The sequence below is a fragment of the Columba livia genome, chromosome 5 (assembly GCF_036013475.1).
Source record: "Columba livia isolate bColLiv1 breed racing homer chromosome 5, bColLiv1.pat.W.v2, whole genome shotgun sequence".
Taxonomy (NCBI): domain Eukaryota; kingdom Metazoa; phylum Chordata; class Aves; order Columbiformes; family Columbidae; genus Columba; species Columba livia.
In genome coordinates this window covers 2,891,493-2,908,560 of record NC_088606.1, presented here as the reverse complement: position 1 = coordinate 2,908,560, position 17,068 = coordinate 2,891,493, and the positions used below count along the sequence as shown (strand labels likewise).

At 51.6% G+C, this 17,068-nt stretch overlaps 1 protein-coding gene across 6 annotated transcripts in view; it reads left to right on the top strand.

Annotated features, from left to right (window-relative positions):
• Positions 1 to 17,068, top strand: part of TRIM9 (tripartite motif containing 9) — a 65,794-nt gene that overhangs the window by 20,471 nt on the left and 28,255 nt on the right. The gene's annotated exons all lie outside the window — the stretch shown is intronic.

The following is a 17,068-nucleotide window of genomic DNA, read 5'->3' as shown; positions in this document are numbered from 1 at the left end:
TCCTTTTTGTTAATGGGTCTGCCATCTTCTCGTAATCCATCCAGTTCATTTGATGAGCTTTCGTGATAATGATTCTCATCCTCCGCTGCCTGCACCCTTCCCACTCTCCTGCTGCCTTCGAGTGCTTTTGTCACTCTGTGCAGCTCTCTGTGCTTTATTTTCCTTGAAAATCTTAGTGCGGGCTGTCAAGAGGCCACTTCAAACACGTTTTCTGAGCTCGAGGGAGCAGGGTTTCCAAAGAGCTCGTTCCTGAACTGCATCAGAAGAGCTGGAAGTTGAAATCTTCTGAGGTTTTGAATCTTTGCGCTTGCTGAATTCACACCCGTCTCTGCTGCGGGCACCTCACTGGCTTTGGGGGCTCCTTCCCGGAGGACCTGGTGTTACACCACTTCCACCCATGGCTCGTTCCTTCCTCCCCTGTGCTGTGCCATGTTGTCAGGATTCCAAAAGGGGTGATGGGCCTGCAGGGTGACAAGCGAGGAGACCTCTCAGTGTCCTTTAAGTGCTCCTGAGCAAATGGGACATGCACATAGCTGCTCGTTGGTTTTGTTGTAGCATCCTCTGCTCAGCCTGGAGACATCAGAGTGATGTGTGTGTCCTAGTGCCAGGGCTGCTCGCTGTTCAGTGCCCTCAGAGCTAAAAAGCCACGGCGTATCTCAAGGGGTTGATTTGATGGCCTGCAAAATGCCCCCCATGCAGGGATGGAGCATCTGGCACATGCACAGGTTTCTTAGTTACTCTTAGTCTGGGAATTAGATGGTTTTTTTTGCCCCTGAGGGTGGTGAGAGCCTGGCCCAGGTTGGCCAGAGAGGTGGTGGCTGAACCATCCCTGGAGACATCCCAGGCCAGGCTGGACGGGGCTCTGAGCAACCTGAGCTGGTGAAGATGTCCCTGCTCATGGCAGGGGGGGCACTGGGGGAGCTGGGAAGGTCCCTTCAACGCAAACTATTCTGATTCCCATCTCTGCCCTTCCCTTTAAGTCCTAGTCCCTCCTTGTTTTGAAGTGTCCCTGACGCAAGCCAGCTCTTTGGACATCTGCAGCACCAAATGCAATCCAGTTGCTATCACATTTTGGGAGAAATCTCAAATCCAACCCTTTCAAACTCGGGAAGCTTGGAAGCGGATGTAGAAGCTCAGACTTCAGTGCCTGGAGGAAGGAGTTAACATGAGAAAAGCCGGGTATACTTCTGAGTTTACTGTGTTTTTCCTGCACTTGAGGTGAGATCTGAGCTTCCTCGCTCGGCTCTAAGTGCTTTCCTGGCAGCAGCTCCCCGAGCATCTCTGCCGCTGCCATGGTGAGTGTTGCATTCCCAGTGCTCCCGTATCCATGGTGACAGGAAGCATTTATAAAGTGGTGCTTCAAAAGAAATATGAAATCCTGGTCCTTGGACCTGCCCTTTGATCTCTGTTGCATCTGCCCTTGGTTTTTCTCCTTGGAGAGCAGGAAGAGCCCTGCCTGATGCACAGCAGTGGAAACACTTGGTTTAAATGAGCATGAGATCGATGCATTGATCTTGAACAAATCATGGACGTAGAGGTAGGACTATGTGAAGCCCAAGGGGTTTGGCAGTGGCATTGCTCTACCCTTGTGATGAAACCCCGGTGGGCAACTAGATGGGGACATCTCTGCTCAGGCAGGGATGTTCACAGCAGGCAAAAGCTCTTTTTATAGTATAATAATAAAGCTTTGGTGATAGGAAACTTCAGATGAGAAGGGACCTCAGAGAGCTCAAGTCCAGCCTTCTGCCCAGAAGCAACAGCAATAACTGAACGAGACGGTTTCTCTAGTAAGCTCAACCTTGGAGCAAATCCCTCTGCCCTCTGCTTTGTTGAAGAGACACAAGAAGTGGTGGCAAACCTGCAAACCCCGTGAGTTCCCAGGCACGAGAAACACTTTGGTGTTGCCCAGAGCTCCTTGTGTTTCACTCGTGCTGGCTGGACTCTGCAAGAGACCCCTGGCTGAAAACAAACGTCCGAAGGGGCTGGTCTGCAGAGAGCAGCTTCCCGTCCTGTTGGAGAGGGAAGGAACGGAGAAGAAAAGCCAATCAGTCTGTGTAAATCTTGATTTTGCTTCCCCAGTCTTCCTCCCGCCCCCTGCTGTGGCTGTGTGGTACCAGCGATCTTAGTAAAAGCAGAAAGCATAAAAATAGTAATAATGTGCTGATGTTTTGTTGCTAGTGAAGTCTTGTTTTCCAGTGACTTCTAGCAAAGCGGGGATCTTCTGTCTCTGCAGAACAGGCTGGCTGGTGCAGGCGGGGAGTCAGTCAGATGGGCGGTTTGGCTGTGTCCCCTCCATGTCCCCATAGAGCTGTCCCTGCACCGGGGCTCAGGTGTGACAGCGAAACGGCCCCTGAGCGGTCGCACCTTGGAGCTGAGTGTGTTCAGGCCATGTCCACTCCAGCCCACTTCATTACTTTTCAGTACTTACAAGGGGCTGATAAGAGAGATGGGGACAGACTTTTGAGCAGGGCCTGTTGCAATAGGACAAGGGGTGATGGTTTAAACTAAAGGAGGGAGATTCAGGCTGCACATGAGGGAGAACTTGTTGGCCCTGAGGGTGGTGAGAGCCTGGCCCAGGTTGGCCAGAGAGGTGGTGGATGAACCATCCCTGGAGACATCCCAGGCCAGGCTGGACGGGGCTCTGAGCAACCTGAGCTGGTGAAGATGTCCCTGCTCATGGCAGGGGGGGCACTGGGGGAGCTGGGAAGGGCCCTTCAACCCAAACTACTCTGTGATTCTATGATAACATACCTAAATGATAGGATGGAGCTGTTTCAGGTGGTATTGCCGGTAATTCAGCCATCGTATGGAGGTTTCTGGGGGAGCCAGAGCTCGCTGCTGGTTCCTAGAAACGTGAGGGAGAGCTGCGGAGAATGCTCTGGTCCCCAAACCTCTTTAACTGCTGGCTCTGGGCATCTTTGTTAAGCAGAACATCTCTGGAGACTCAACGTTTCGCTTTTATGCTCATCGGGCACTCACCGTTAAACACAAGCTTTAAAGCAGTACCCAAGAGCAACATTTAGAACAAAAACAGGAACAAAGAACCCACCCACGTTCTCTTAAAAACATGTCAGAGAAGCAGAGAGGGAGGGGTTGTCCGTGTACTCCAGGGTTAGGTAAGTCACGGTGGTTTTGCCTGAAGAGCTGCTAATGCCCAGTGATTTATTTGGTCAAGTCGCAGTCCACTGAAGACCTCAGAGGAGAACACAAGACACACTCCAAAAGCTGGAGGATGGTGGTGGTGTGGGGCATCCAAGTGTCAAGGCAGTTTCAAATGTGGGGAGAACAGTCCACAGGGGAAAGAACCAATGAGCTGGGCATGTGTGGAGAAAGAGATTGGAGAGGGGAATTGTGATGGTCTTCAACCCTATAGTTGCAGGCTTTATATTTCAATGAATGCAGCACTAAGTTTGGTGCTTAAATTGCAGCAGGGGAAATGTGGTTAAATTTACGCTTTTTGCAGAGCAGGCTTTGTGAGTGAGAGTTTTGGCATGTGGACAATGGCCAGAGTAAGTGCTCCTGACCCCAAATGCCGTCTCCTTCAACAGGTATTAGCCAGTGTCCCATCAGGGAGTATCAGATTGGGCAAGGTGGCCTGAGGCTGAGAGCACTGAGCTTTGAGATAATGATGGCAAAGGCCAACTGCTGGCTGTAGTCATAGACTCATGGAATGGTTTGGGCTGGAAGGGACCTTTTAAAGGTCATCTATTCCCACCCCTTCGGTGATGATGCTGTTTCACTTCAGCACATGCCAAGCTGCGCTCTGCAGGGGCAGATGGTTCAGAGCAAATAGCCAGAAGGAACACACGCAGAAAAGCAACAGTCCTGTAGTTGTCTTGTCCCCAAGGTAAGATGAGAGTGGGAGAGGAGATACCTTTTGTTTCGCTAATTCAGTTGGGAAAGGCAGACAAGCTTTTGGGTACCCCAGCCCATCAAGCAGCATCAAGGATTCATTGGGAAATGCCAGCAGATGGGTTGCCCGCAAGGCCATGATGCAGCCCCGCTTCGTGGAGATGCTGGGGGATGCACATGCGTCCTCCCGCTGAGGGGAAGGCCTGTGTGTCGGTAGCCCAGGGGGATGAGATGCCATCTGCACCTTTGAAAACCTCCCTTTGGCTAAGCCACAAAGCACTTGCTGATGTCCTGTGAAATCCCCATGTTGGTCTGTAGCCAGAGAGGCAAAGGGCTGTGAAATGAGAAGCTGCTGGCAAGGCACCGGGCCGGGATTTCTGGAAGCTGTCTGGGTTCGGGTATCGGTGAGATACGGCACAGGAGTGACGGCACGCAGAGCCGCGAGGATGCGAAGGCTGCGTGACCCGCTTGCTGCCAGCCCACGTGCTGCTGGCATTTGAAAGTTGTGCTTTTACCTTTGTATGAAGCACGTGAGACCTCCGTTGACCAGGTGCCCACTCACCCACCTACCCCAGAGCTTTCAGGAGATGGAAGAAGTGCACTTGCCCAGCATCACACTGGTCATCTATGGGAGAGCAAGGCTTGGACTCCAGGCCTCCTGGCTGCCATATCATAGAATCATTTTGGTTGGAAAAGGCCTTTAAGATCATCAAGTCCAACCATTAACCCAACGCTGTCACTAACCCATGTCCCTAAGAACATCTCTGATCTTTTAAACCCCTCTAGGGATGGTGAGACCACCACGTCCCTGGGCAGCAGGACCACGTTCAGTAGGAAGGCAGCTTCACTGAGCTGGTTCCTTGGTGGTCATCAGTGGTGGTGCTGATGCGTTGCTGTCGTTCCCCCACCAGCCCTGGTGACTATGTTGAACGGTGGCAGCGATGGGCTGTGTTCCTTTCCTGTCGTGCCTCGGTTGCTCAGAGCTGGAGAGCGCAGCACAATTTGCATTTCGAGGCAATTAGATGTCAAAACAAAGTCAAGAAGCTGGCTAGCCGTCAAGCCCATTTAGGACTGTGCCAGGTTACAGCACACAGATGGTTATTAAAGGCTACAGGACAAGACAAAAGGATGGTCAAAACCCTCGCTGCAGAAAGAGGAGTTGCCCCATGGGGCTCTCAACCTGCTTTCTGCTGTATTTGGGCTAGAACTGGTAAGAATCATTGTTTATGCACTTAATCATGTTTAAATTTAACTCCGAACAAAGTAATCAGATTTAAAGACTTAATGCAATAATGGGATGGAAGAGCTGAAGTGTGAGTAACCGCAGAGGCAGGCTGAGTGGGAAGGCGGTAATTGGATCGAAGGCAAAGGGAGCATCATTTTGAGGCAGAAAGCATTAAGATCTGCATTTTGCACCTTCCTGGGTGTTGGGCAGTGCCAGGACCTCGCGCGGTGTTGGGCCAGTGTTTGCCTGGATGACTACATGGGAGGAGATGTTTGGTGCTCACACACAGCAGTGACCTGGCACCTGTGTACTCTTGTGCTAACTGTACCCCAAAAAATAGATGTGCTGATCCACTTGTACACCCTTAGGACCTTTATTCTGTACAGGACACAGGTTCTGGCCCATGAGAACATAACCTGAGTCTTTGCTTACATGTTTATCTATGCACTGTGGAGGAAAACGGGGTCTAAGGAGACGAGGGTTTGCCTGATGGGACTTCATCACCATTTGCAGGAACACCCTTTGGATTTTATTAATAAAAAGATGCAGCAGTAGTTTGTGTCATCCCAGCCTAGCCAGATGCAAACCTTTCCCTATCCCTGACCTGAGTGGAAGTGGTTTAAAGCTCCTTGACCTTTTCTAGCAGTTCTTCCCCTGGTGCTTGTTTGTTCTGCGTAAACATTTTGTAGCCATCCCTGGGAAGCTCGTTTTCTTCTGGATTAATTCAAACCCTGTGGCACTCCTTGAGCCCAAAGGAGAAGGGAGGTCAATGGACCGTTGACCTGGGGGTGTTTGCTGGGTAGATGACAGCAGGTTGCTGCTGTGTTGCTTTTCCTTCATTGTGAGAGATGCCAAATGTCTATCCTGATCGCTCTGCCAGCAAACCCGAGTCCGACCTGTGGGAAATGGGCTGTTTGCTGGGTATTTTCACAATGCACAGGTGGGTTTAAGGAATCCTGCAAGAAAAATAATGAGGGGATCTTGCCAAGAAAATGTGGACCAAAATGTGAGAGAGTTGTCTTGGTGTGGGTGCAACCCTGGTGTTCAACCTGGAGAAGAGAAGCTCCGGGGAGAACTTATTGCAGCCTTTCCATACTTCAAAAGGGCCAAGAAGAAAGCAGGGAGTGGAGAGCTGGAGGGATGCAACACCAGCACGCTCCTTTATCACCCACAAAAATGCTGCGTTTGAGCCCATTTCTCCAGGTTCTCCTTCTTCAGCAAGCCCAAAAGCTCCTGAAAAGAGTCCACACTTTTACCAGTGCATTCTCATTGAGCCATTTGGGTTTTTATCTCATCCGTTCTCCTCCACTGCCCCTTCTTTTAATTCCAGACCCCTTGCAGAGGCAGCTCCCTCTCCATATGCCCCGGGATGGTCCCTGGAGCTGGTTATTTGGGGTTTCTTGTGTGCTACACCTTGGGAAGGGGGATCCAGGGCTCAGAGGCTTAGTCAGAGCGAAGGGAAGATGCCACAAGGAGCAGCAGTCTCAGAATGGATGAGCTGCCCTGGAGATTAGCAGCTAAGCAGCCTTCTCGGGAAACGCAGCGTCTGGTTTTATTAACTGCCTTTCTCTCTAATTAAGGCCGTGCAATGAATTTATTGCTTTTTAAAACAATAATAATGCTATTTCCAGTGGCTGCCTGAGATGTGGAAGATCTTGCTTGATGAGCCAGTTCCTTCTGACCCGCAGATCGCTCTTCCAGAAGCTGACCTGTGTGCTTTCCGAGGCTGATGGTAACGACAGCAGTTGCCTCAATTACCCTGCACTGCCAAACGTTATTACTCTTAATATTTGCTGTGCGCTGCCTTCCTCAACAGCCATACAGCAGACCTGTGGGTAACACCATGTCAGTAATTCACCTCTCTGTTTCCCTCCTGGATGCTCCTTCAGGGCTGGGTCAACGCTGGTAGGGGTGGCAGAGAAAAGCAGCTCAGAGTAACATGGGTCTCACTTTTAAGGGTGCCAGGAAGCCAAATTTCTGCAGTTTCCCTTCAACACAGACTCGTTTGCTGGGTATTTTTTCCTGGCCGTCCATCTGCAATGTCTCCTGCCCTGTGTCATCCTGAGGGGAGAGACATCTGTTGATCAGACCAGAATGTGCCTGCTTTCTGCAGGCAGCCCCAGTGACGTTAGGAATTCGACATCTCTATTCTTACACTCTGTCCTACCTGATTTCCATCCAAGGAGGACCTTTGCTGGCTGGGCTCGACCCCAATCTGCTCATCTCGAGCAGGAGACCACAGTGCAGCTCTGTGGTGCCATTTGGAGACAGAAAAGGGGCCAATAAGAAAGATGGGGACAGGATTTTCAGCAGGGCCTGTTGCAACAGGACAAGGGGTGATGGTTTAAACTAAAGGAGGGAGATTCAGGCTGGACATGAGGAAGAAATTGTTGTCCCTGAGGGTGGTGACAGCCTGGCCCAGGTTGGCCAGAGAGGTGGTAGATGAACCAGCCCTGGAGACATCCCAGGCCAGGCTGGACGGGGCTCTGAGCAACCTGAGCTGGTGAAGATGTCCCTGCTCATGGCAGGGGTGGCACTGGATGGGCTCTGAAGGTCCCTTCAACCCAAACTGTTCTATGATTCTGTGATTTGAGATCTTCCTCCAGATACAGCCCGTGCAGCACAGAGCTGCAACCAGGACAATTAGCTCGATCACCAGGCGTGCTAATGAGGCTATGGTGTGATGCTAACAGGGCTGGGGTGTGATGCTAACGGAGCTATGGTGTGATGCTAACAGGGCTGTGGTGTGATGCTGAGCCGTGCTGCTTGGTGCCATGCTCAGCTCTCACCTGTGGATTTCTGACACCACATGGCCCAAGGATCCCAAGGCACACTGTCCTCCTCATCTGTGATTCTTCTCTCTTGGCACAAGGAGCTCTCAGCAACCTGGACACGTTCCCGTCTCCTCTCTCATTTCCGATCTCCCTAATTGGATTCAGCTCTGCTCGTTTCATGTCTCTGCCCCTGCGCTGGCAGCAGCTGCATTTGGAAGCGGGGCAGCCTGGCAGAAGCCGTGCCCGGTGGCAATGTCCCTCTGCAGATGAGGTTCTTAGGGATGTGGTTAAGTGCCAGTATTGGGTTAATGGTTGGACTCGATGATCTTGAGGGTCTTTTCCAACCAAGATGATTCTGTGATTCTATGCAGGGGTTTGCTCCAGTGCTGAGCCCTCTGAGGGCTGGGGGGCAGCAAATGCTGCTTAAACTTCCTTTTTCTACAAATATAGGAAGAGCATGTTCAAGATGGTGTGTTGCTGGCTTCTCCAGAGAGGAAGGCAGGTGTAGCTGGGCGCTTATTCTGCCTGTACATGGCACCTCTAGCAAAGAACCAGTCCATCTGCGCAAGGATGTGTCCATAAGTGCCTTTTGCAGCCAAAACATCTCTTTGCTTCCTCTCATCAGCCTCATCACAACCCATACGGAGCTGCCCGTACTTCTGTTGCTGGTACGTGTCACTTTGGTGTCTGCATCCATCACATCTGTGCATCTCTTGGGCCCAAAGTGCATTCCTTTAGCACACACCTGTGGGGCCGGAAAGGAGCCCAGCCCCGTGTTTTGCCCTCGGTACCTAGGAGCTGTGCCCAGGCTGTGGGAGGATCTGCACAGTGCTGGTGGATCACAGAATGTCCTGAGTTGGAGGGACCGACAAGGATCATGGCGTCCAAGTCCTATCCCTGCACAGGACACCCCACAGGTCACACCATGTGTCTGAGGACGTTGTCCAGTCTCTTCTTGAACACTGTCAGGTTGGGCCGTGACACCTCCCTGGGGAGCCTGTTCAGTGTCCAGCACCTCCAGATGAAGAACCTTTTCCTCATGTCCAACTGACCCTCCCTGGTATTGCCCGAGATAGCGTGCATTTATACCAAATACCATAATTATGCATACTTGTCTCTATCTAATAGGCTAAGCACATTTACTTACTCCACCTACTTGGGTTTAGCTAGCTATGCGCATCCCACATTCTTCTGACTCTTATCTCTTCAAAAATATCCTGACCCTGCCTTAGTTAGTACTTTTCCGTTCCCCCCTTTCCCACGGCCTAATAGACAAGCTAACTAGGGCCTACTTATGTCAACTAAAATGGGCTCTGCTCGTACAGTTGCTTGGTGGACTCATGTCTGTGCTCCTTGAGCCAATCCCCGACACCCTGGCACATCTTCCTGCCTTTCCCTGGGCTGCTATCAATAGGACGAGAGGAAACGGCCTCAAGTTGCGCCAGGGGAGGTTGAGGTTGGATGTGGGAACAATTTCTTCCCCAAAGGGCTGTGGGGCATTGGAACAGGCTGCCCAGGGCAGTGCTGGAGTCACCAGCACTGGAGGGCTGGACAGACGGACCTGAGGTTCTCAGGGACATGGGGCAGTGCCAGGGGTGGGTTACGGTTGGACTTGATGATCTTGAGGGTCTTTTCCAATCAAAATGATTCTATGATAAGAAGAGATCAGTGCCTGCCCCCCTTCCTTGTGAGGGAGCTGCAGACCGCGATGGGATCTCCCCTCGGTCTCCTCCATGCTGAACAATACTTGGCCTTTTTTAAACTGCACCTCACCCTTACCTTGTTTGCCCCGCCATGTACCCGTGGGTGGGCAGCAGACCCTGGCTTAGCTCGTGCTTTTCTCAGCATCCCTGTAACAGAGCTGGCAGTTCTCTGTGTGATTTCAAAGAGACGTGCGTTAGTTTTGCCAAAGAAAAGCTAAGATGATTTGTTGTTGAGTGTTAATGAAGCAAAACGGGAGTTAATTGGACAATATCAAAGAGCTGTTACTAATATCTTGGGGCTCATATTTCTTCTCCCTAAAAATCAAAGCAAGGGCTGTATCCTATATCAAAGGCAGGACAGAGCATCTTCAACACATCCTGTCAGCAAAGAGCAGCCCAGGACATCACATACCTCTTGTATGTGCTTAGTCCAAATTGCCGCACATGAACCAATCCACATCAAAAGTCCATGTACAAAGCTGGGTTTTGGCTACAAGGAATCATCTGAATTCTACCCTGTTCTGGGGCTAAGCTAAACTAAGGCTGATCCCACAGCAGTGCTTGAGATATAGGTCACTGAAGCTCCATGGGTATCTAAGAACTTCATCTGGTGTCCTCAGGTTTTTGGAAGGAAGCCGGGGATGTGTTGGATAACAATCTGTTGGACCTGCTGGAGAGGGGCCAGAGGAGCCACAGGAATGATGCGAGGCTGGAACAGCTCTGCTGGGAGGACAGGCTGAGAGAGTTGGGGTGTTCAGCTGGAGAAGAGAAGCTCCAGGGAGACCTTATTGTGAACCTTCTGTGCTTAAAAGAGGCCCATAAGAAAGGTGGTGACAGACTTTTGAGCAGGGCCTGTTGTGATAGGACAATGGGTGATGGTTTTAAACTAAAGGAGGGAGATTCAGGCTGGACATGAGGAGGAAGAAATTGTCCCTGAGGGTGGTGAGAGCCTGGCCCAGGTTGGCCAGAGAGGTGGTAGATGAACCATCCCTGGAGACATCCCAGGCCAGGCTGGACGGGGCTCTGAGCAACCTGAGCTGGTGAAGATGTCCCTGCTCATGGCAGGGGGGGCACTGGGGGAGCTGGCAACGTCCTTTCCAATGCAAACCATTCAGTTATTCTATGATCTCACAGGCCACTTGGCACCTGCACTGGAGAGTTTTGTGTGCCTGATGGTTTGCCTGTTGAAAAAGTGGGATTACAGTGCAAGGATACTGGAAGCTGCAGGTTCAGGTCGTCCTCCTTGTACAGGCTTCTCCCAAAGCCCGCAAAGAAATCACTGCAGGCCACAGAGCACCAGCTGTCCTGGCCACCGATGACCTGCAAACGGGGACGCAGGAGGTTCAATTGAGCACACGGATTCACAGCAGGAGCAAAATGCTGTTTCAGAGTGGAAGAAGTGGCGTGTGACCTGTCCCCCCAGGCACGCACAGCCCCGTGTCCCAGCCAGGCTGTCCTGTGTGCTGCTCCTCGCAGGGGTCTGGAGTCCAGAATAATTCTTCTGCAATTTATCATAACAATTGCATGCGTTAAAATGCATGCAAAGAAAATAACTGAGGTTTTTACCCCGAGTCTCTTGCTTCCAGCAGTGTCCCCAGTGCTGGCTAATGCGGGGCTTGGTCACCAAGTTGCAGCAGGTCATTTTGCAAACATCAGAAATCTCCTTTCATCAGCAAAAATTAGAAATGTCCTTTCAGAGAGGACTCCTGGACACCTGGGGCTGGTTGGGGCACAGACTCCTGTCCCCACCACAGCGAGGGGCTCCGGGCAGCAAACTGAGCTTAGGAAAGTCACCACGCTAATACGGACAGACTGATGGACACAGCCCCTGCAGCTGTGGATTATAATTGAGACTGGGCTTAATAAAACGTGCAAGAAACTCAGCGTGAACCCAGCATTTCCTGCAGCAAGGCTGGGAGGAGGCAGAGCGGCCAGGGAATCCCGGAGCAGCACCCGAGGCAATGAAGGGGTTTTAGCAAGGTCACGCGCTTGAGAAGAATATAACCTTGTTTTATTTCCAGGCTGGAGTCTTTGAATCAGTTCTGCCTGCTGAGGAAATACACTGCTCCAGTGTGTGAGTGAACAAAGCCGGCGGCCGGGGCCATCTGTGCGCCGAAGTGACAGCACCTCGGTGCTGGGGGGTTCAGCTCCTGGCTCGTTATCGCAGTCACCATCCTGCAGGGAGCACGGGGGAGATGATGTGGTAGGATAGGGATCCCAAGGAAGCAAATAATCCCACAAATATGGGGCTTGGGCACAGAAATGGCTCAGACCCAGATTTAGCCATGTACCAAAGGGGTGGGTTAGGCCAGCGCAGGGATCTTGGTGACATCCGTGTTTGTGTGGGACAGGCAGCTGACACTGGTCCCACCTGAGCTCTCGGGGTTTGTCCTTCACAGGGACATCCCAAACGCTGCTCCTGGTGACACTGCCTTCCCCAGAAACCACCCAAAACCCTGCGGCAGCTCCTTATTGCCAGGAGCACAGGAGTGCAACATTCACCTGGATACACAATGACTCGGGCAGGTGGGGATAATTAAAAACAACCTGGCCCGAGCTGATAGGACCCCCAGCATGGACACTGCCTGGATTGGCAGTGATTTCCGCTCCATGCTGCAGTACCCAGCACGGCTTTGCTGTTCTGTTATCAATGCTATCAAAAAATAAGGGGATTTAATAAAATCCTACCAGCTGGCGGGCAGCAGCCCAGCCTTGGGGCTTGGCATGGGGAAACACAGCCTCAAGTTGCACCAGGGGAGGTTGAGGTTGGATCTGGGGAACAATTTCTTCCCCAAAGGGCTGTGGGGCATTGGAACAGGCTGCCCAGGGCAGTGCTGGAGTCACCATCCCTGGAGGGCTGGACAGACGGACATGAGGTTCTCAGGACATGGGGCAGTGCCAGGGCTGGGTTATGGTTGGACTCGATCTTGAGGGTCTTTTCCAACCAAAACGATTCTAGAGCAGACTCAGGAAGGAGCCTGGTGTCCCATGGGGACCATCCCTGGTGTCCCATGGGGACCACCCCTGGTGTCCCATGGGGACAGTCACCTGCAGGACCCCAGTCTGGTCTCCCCACACCCCAGGCTGGAGACTCCTGTCCTGAGGAGCAGATTCAGGCCAAGCTACAGTTCCTGGTTTCTCTTCTTAGGCAGCGTTGAATCCAAAAGTCAAGCTCTTGTGACTGGAGCCAAAAGCCAATTAGCAGCGGTTTAGCTTCATCAGCTTCCTGACTGGATGCAAGTTTTAATTAAACATCCTATTTTAATTAGTCGGGCATCACGTACAGTAAGCTCGCCTCAGGATTCAAAGGCTGTAGGTCCTATGCTTTAATTAAATGAAAGAAGCACCTGACTTCAACTCCAGCATCTGTGACATCTCACCCTTTCAAGGCTACAAGCAGAACAGCTGGAAACAGCATCTTTTCTTGCTGTGGTTGGTCTCTTCTCCCACATAGCAAGTGATAGGATGGAAAAGGCCTCAAGTTGTGCCAGGAGAGATTGAAATTGGATATTAGGAACAATTTCTTCCCCAAAGGGCTGTGGGACATTGTAACAGGCTGCCCAGGGCAGTGCTGGAGTCACCATCCCTGGAGGGCTGGACAGACGGAGATGAGGTTCTCAGGACGTGGGGCAGTGCCAGGGGTGGGTTATGGTTGGACTCGATGATCTTGAGGGTCTTTTCTGACTAAAATTATCCCATGATTCTTTTACCTCCATATGGAAGCTCCAGCATAGGAACTGGCTGTGAGATGTTTGGAAGGAGAGAAGGAACAGGAGCTGGTTGCAACATTTGAGATGTCAGAGCAGGTGCTGGGCTCCAGTATGATGCTGAGAGCTCTTTGGGGGTGAGTTTTCTGTCCGGGGGTGACGGGTGGGGCTGGTGAGGAGGTGCATTCATCTGAAATCCTGGGTGCAAATGGCCTTTGACGCAGGTGTGGTCTGCAGCAGCCCAGCGGAGGTGTCTTTCACAGGGCGCACACTTAGAACCATTGTGCCTCCTGAAATAACAGGCTGAGCCTGCTCCTTGCCTCAAGGGAAACGCAGAGGAGCCCCATCGCTGGCTGCTGGGTTATATGGAAGGAGAACCACACCGGCTCTATCTGAGAGACGACACGGAGTTTAAAATGGTGTTTTTTCTCCATTTCTTGGAGCCTGCTCAGCCCCACTGAGCCACCAGCCTTCTGTGCTCACCCCTGCGCCGGGAACCAGAGACAGAGACCCCTTTGTCAGCCCTGCCTGGGAAGAAGGGTTACAGAGCTATTAGCAGCACAAAGAGGGGAAGGATTCTCTCCTAAGTGCTCTGGGGACAGAGATTTAAATGCTTAGCTCCCATTAATGCTAATGTGCATTACAGAGGTCTCTTCTTTAGTGCCTTGAAACAAGAGCATTGAAAAAGAGGCCAGCTTTCCGCAAAGAACAAATTCACTTGACTTTAAGACGGCGCTAAATGGGATTTCTTTTCCCTTCATTTCACACTCATTAATTCTCCTGCGTGTGCGAGTTCAGGGTGAGACTTTGCTCCGGTCCAGCCCGTGCGAGCTGCACGCTGATGGACACTTTGTCCCCATCCACCGTCCCCTGCTCCGCGGGGGGACAGTGGTCCCCAAAGCGGGGTTCGCAACCCTGAGAACCCCGAAGATTTTGTTTCACGTGTAGATGCAAAGTGCAGCATTCCAGCTTTTCGCAGAGAGGGGAAATCCCTCCAGCGTGTGTCAGAAATATTAACAGCATCGTTTCCTGCAGTGTGGTACAGCACCTGCAGGAGACAAAGCTCAAGGTCCTTATGACCGGGGACTCATCCTGAGTCTCCATCTCCTGCTCCCTCCAGGTAGATCACACATTTGTGGGAAACCTGTGACTCTGCCGTCCGTGTCCGCTGATTAAATCCTCCTCCCAAGCGACAGACTGCAATAAAGCTTGGGTTTGCTCCAAGGGTCGTGGAAGGTACCTGTAGAATTTACGGACACAATCAGTCATTTAATTTCTCTCCACAGCCTCTGACTTATTAACATAATAAGAGAAACCAGAAGGACTGTGTTTTTCTGGGGTGTGCAGTGATGAATCATGTTGTCACCGTGCCTGCAGCGCTGCCCTTAATGAATACATCCAGGCATGCCCGCAAGTCCCCGCGCACATTCCCATAGGCGCTCCGGTGTCGTATAGCATTAATTAACCTCGGTTAATGGGCTAACCGTGATGGCTTGCGGCTCTGAGTCCCCAGAGGGCTGACTTGCCATAAGCAGCAGGGATGCAGCGGAAGATTCGGGCAGGTTTCTGTTTCAAAGGGACATGTCCAGGAATGTGTCTCGGCTCCAGGAGAGTCTTGGTGTGATGGGAACCCTTCCTGGAGATTGATACGAAGCTCATAGTGATGAAAAATCAAACCTTAGAGCTCCCGTGTCCGGTGAGCGTGTGGCCACCCGTACATAGGAACTGGCATCACCAGCTTTGCGCAGGGCGTGCTAGTTCTTAATGCACATCACACCCCAGTCTCCGTACTGGGGACAAGGGATGGGGCAGGGTGTCCCTGTGCACTTCATCAGCCTTAAGTGTATGGAAAAAATAGTTTCTTGGTTAGTTCATGCCCCTCGTCTGCAGGAGCCAGTGGCAGTGAGAACATAGAACCACAGAACAGTTTGGGTTGAAGGGCCCTTCCCAGCTCCCCCAGTGCCACCCCTGCCATGAGCAGGGACATCTTCACCAGCTCAGGTTGCTCAGAGCCCCGTCCAGCCTGGCCTGGGATGTCTCCAGGGATGGGGCATCTACCACCTCTCTGGCCAACCTGGGCCAGGCTCTCACCACCCTCAGGACAACAATTTCTTCCTCATGTCCAGCCTGAATCTCCCTCCTTTAGTTTAAAACCATCACCCCTTGTCCTATCACAACAGGCCCTGCTCAAAAGTCTGTCCCCATCTTTCTTATCAGCCCCTTTTAAGTACAGAAAGACCACAATAAGGTCTCCCTGGAGCTTCTCTTCTCCAGCTGAACACCCCAACTCTCTCAGCCCGTCCCCATAGCAGAGCTGTTCCAGCCTCGGGTCATCCCAAGGTTCTGGGCTGAGGAGGGGGATGCAGGACCAGGGAGGGAGGGATGCTCAGAAGGCGATGGACCGTGTTTTCATGGACGGGCTCAAAGCTGGAAGCCGCTGTGCTGTGAGACTGAGGGTGTCCGGGGTGAAGCAGCAGCACATGGACCGTGCACACGGGTGTCACTGAGCTCTCATTAAATTTTAAGAGCGTGTTTAAAACGCTTGCCTATTAGGAAAGCCTCAAAGAGTTATGTTGATATTAAGATGCCCTTTCTGAAATGTATGTTGATAGAAAAAAAAAAGCCAAAGACTTTATTAAAGGAAAAAAAAAACACTATGCTGCAATTTTAATGAGGAGCTTGTAAACATAACAAACTCCCGCTGACTTTCTCTGCTTATCGAAGCCCAGGGCCCTGCAGCGCTCGGTTCTCAGCAAACCAAACCACCTTGATGGGATTAAATCATCTTCTTAAGCTTGGGGGAGCTGGAGCCGTGTGGGGGTTTTGGAGGGTGAGTGTGGGGCAGGGTGACAGAGGCTTTTTCGGGGGTGCAGTGGGGAGGACGAGGCAAAACTGGTGGTTTTGGGGGTGCCAGCGCCGCAGGGAGCAGCTCAGGCTCCCACCTCATCTCTGTTCCTTTGCTCGGGGATGGGGAGGCCCTGCTGAGCTGATTTAGTAATCCCATTTTTATTAGAGATGCATTCACTGATTAGCTCCACATCCTAATGACTCGAGCACAATAAATCACAAAGGAAATGCAGAAATCGCTAGGGTTATATTAGTGTCCCCTGGGGAAGCAGCAGTAAGGTCATTTTCCGGGCTGTTAAATGGTCGCCATCCATTTGCTGTCTTGTCTTTCCGATAGCAGGGTTTGGTTTGGTTTTGTTCTCTTGATTTCGGCCCCAGCATCATCTCAGCAGGTGATCTCGTATCCCTTCTGCACCATCACCCCCCTGCTCCCATCTCATCTCCTCCCTGTCCCATTCACACCAACGCAGCACGATGGGGAAGGTGTCAGCGTCCTGACCACAGTGGGGACGGTCACATTAGGCTTTTGGAGATTTGGGGACATCAGCCATCTTCTGGGTCCCCTTCTGTGTGTGCCACAAAGCAAGATCACACCCCAAAACCTTGCGTGGTACGCGGAGGCATTTTGCAGCCCACCAAAGCGGCAAAATCTCTCCGAGAGGTTGGTTGTTGTGGGTGATTTGCCCAGTTCTTGGGATAATAACTCTTTCTGAAATCATGGCAAAGGGGGAAGGAGATTCCTAAGCTAATGTTTCAAAAGAGCCATGAACATGAAAAATCACAAGTCATTATCATTATTATTGCTTTGTTATGCCACTCAGCTCAGCATGAGCCAGAGGAACGAGCCATCAGTATTTTGCATGGTGGTGGAGGACCCTGCTCTACCTTTGCTTTCAGGAGAGATTGGGAGATTTTCAGTCTGATTTGGGTGACATGACCTGTTTCTTTTTGCTGATCATC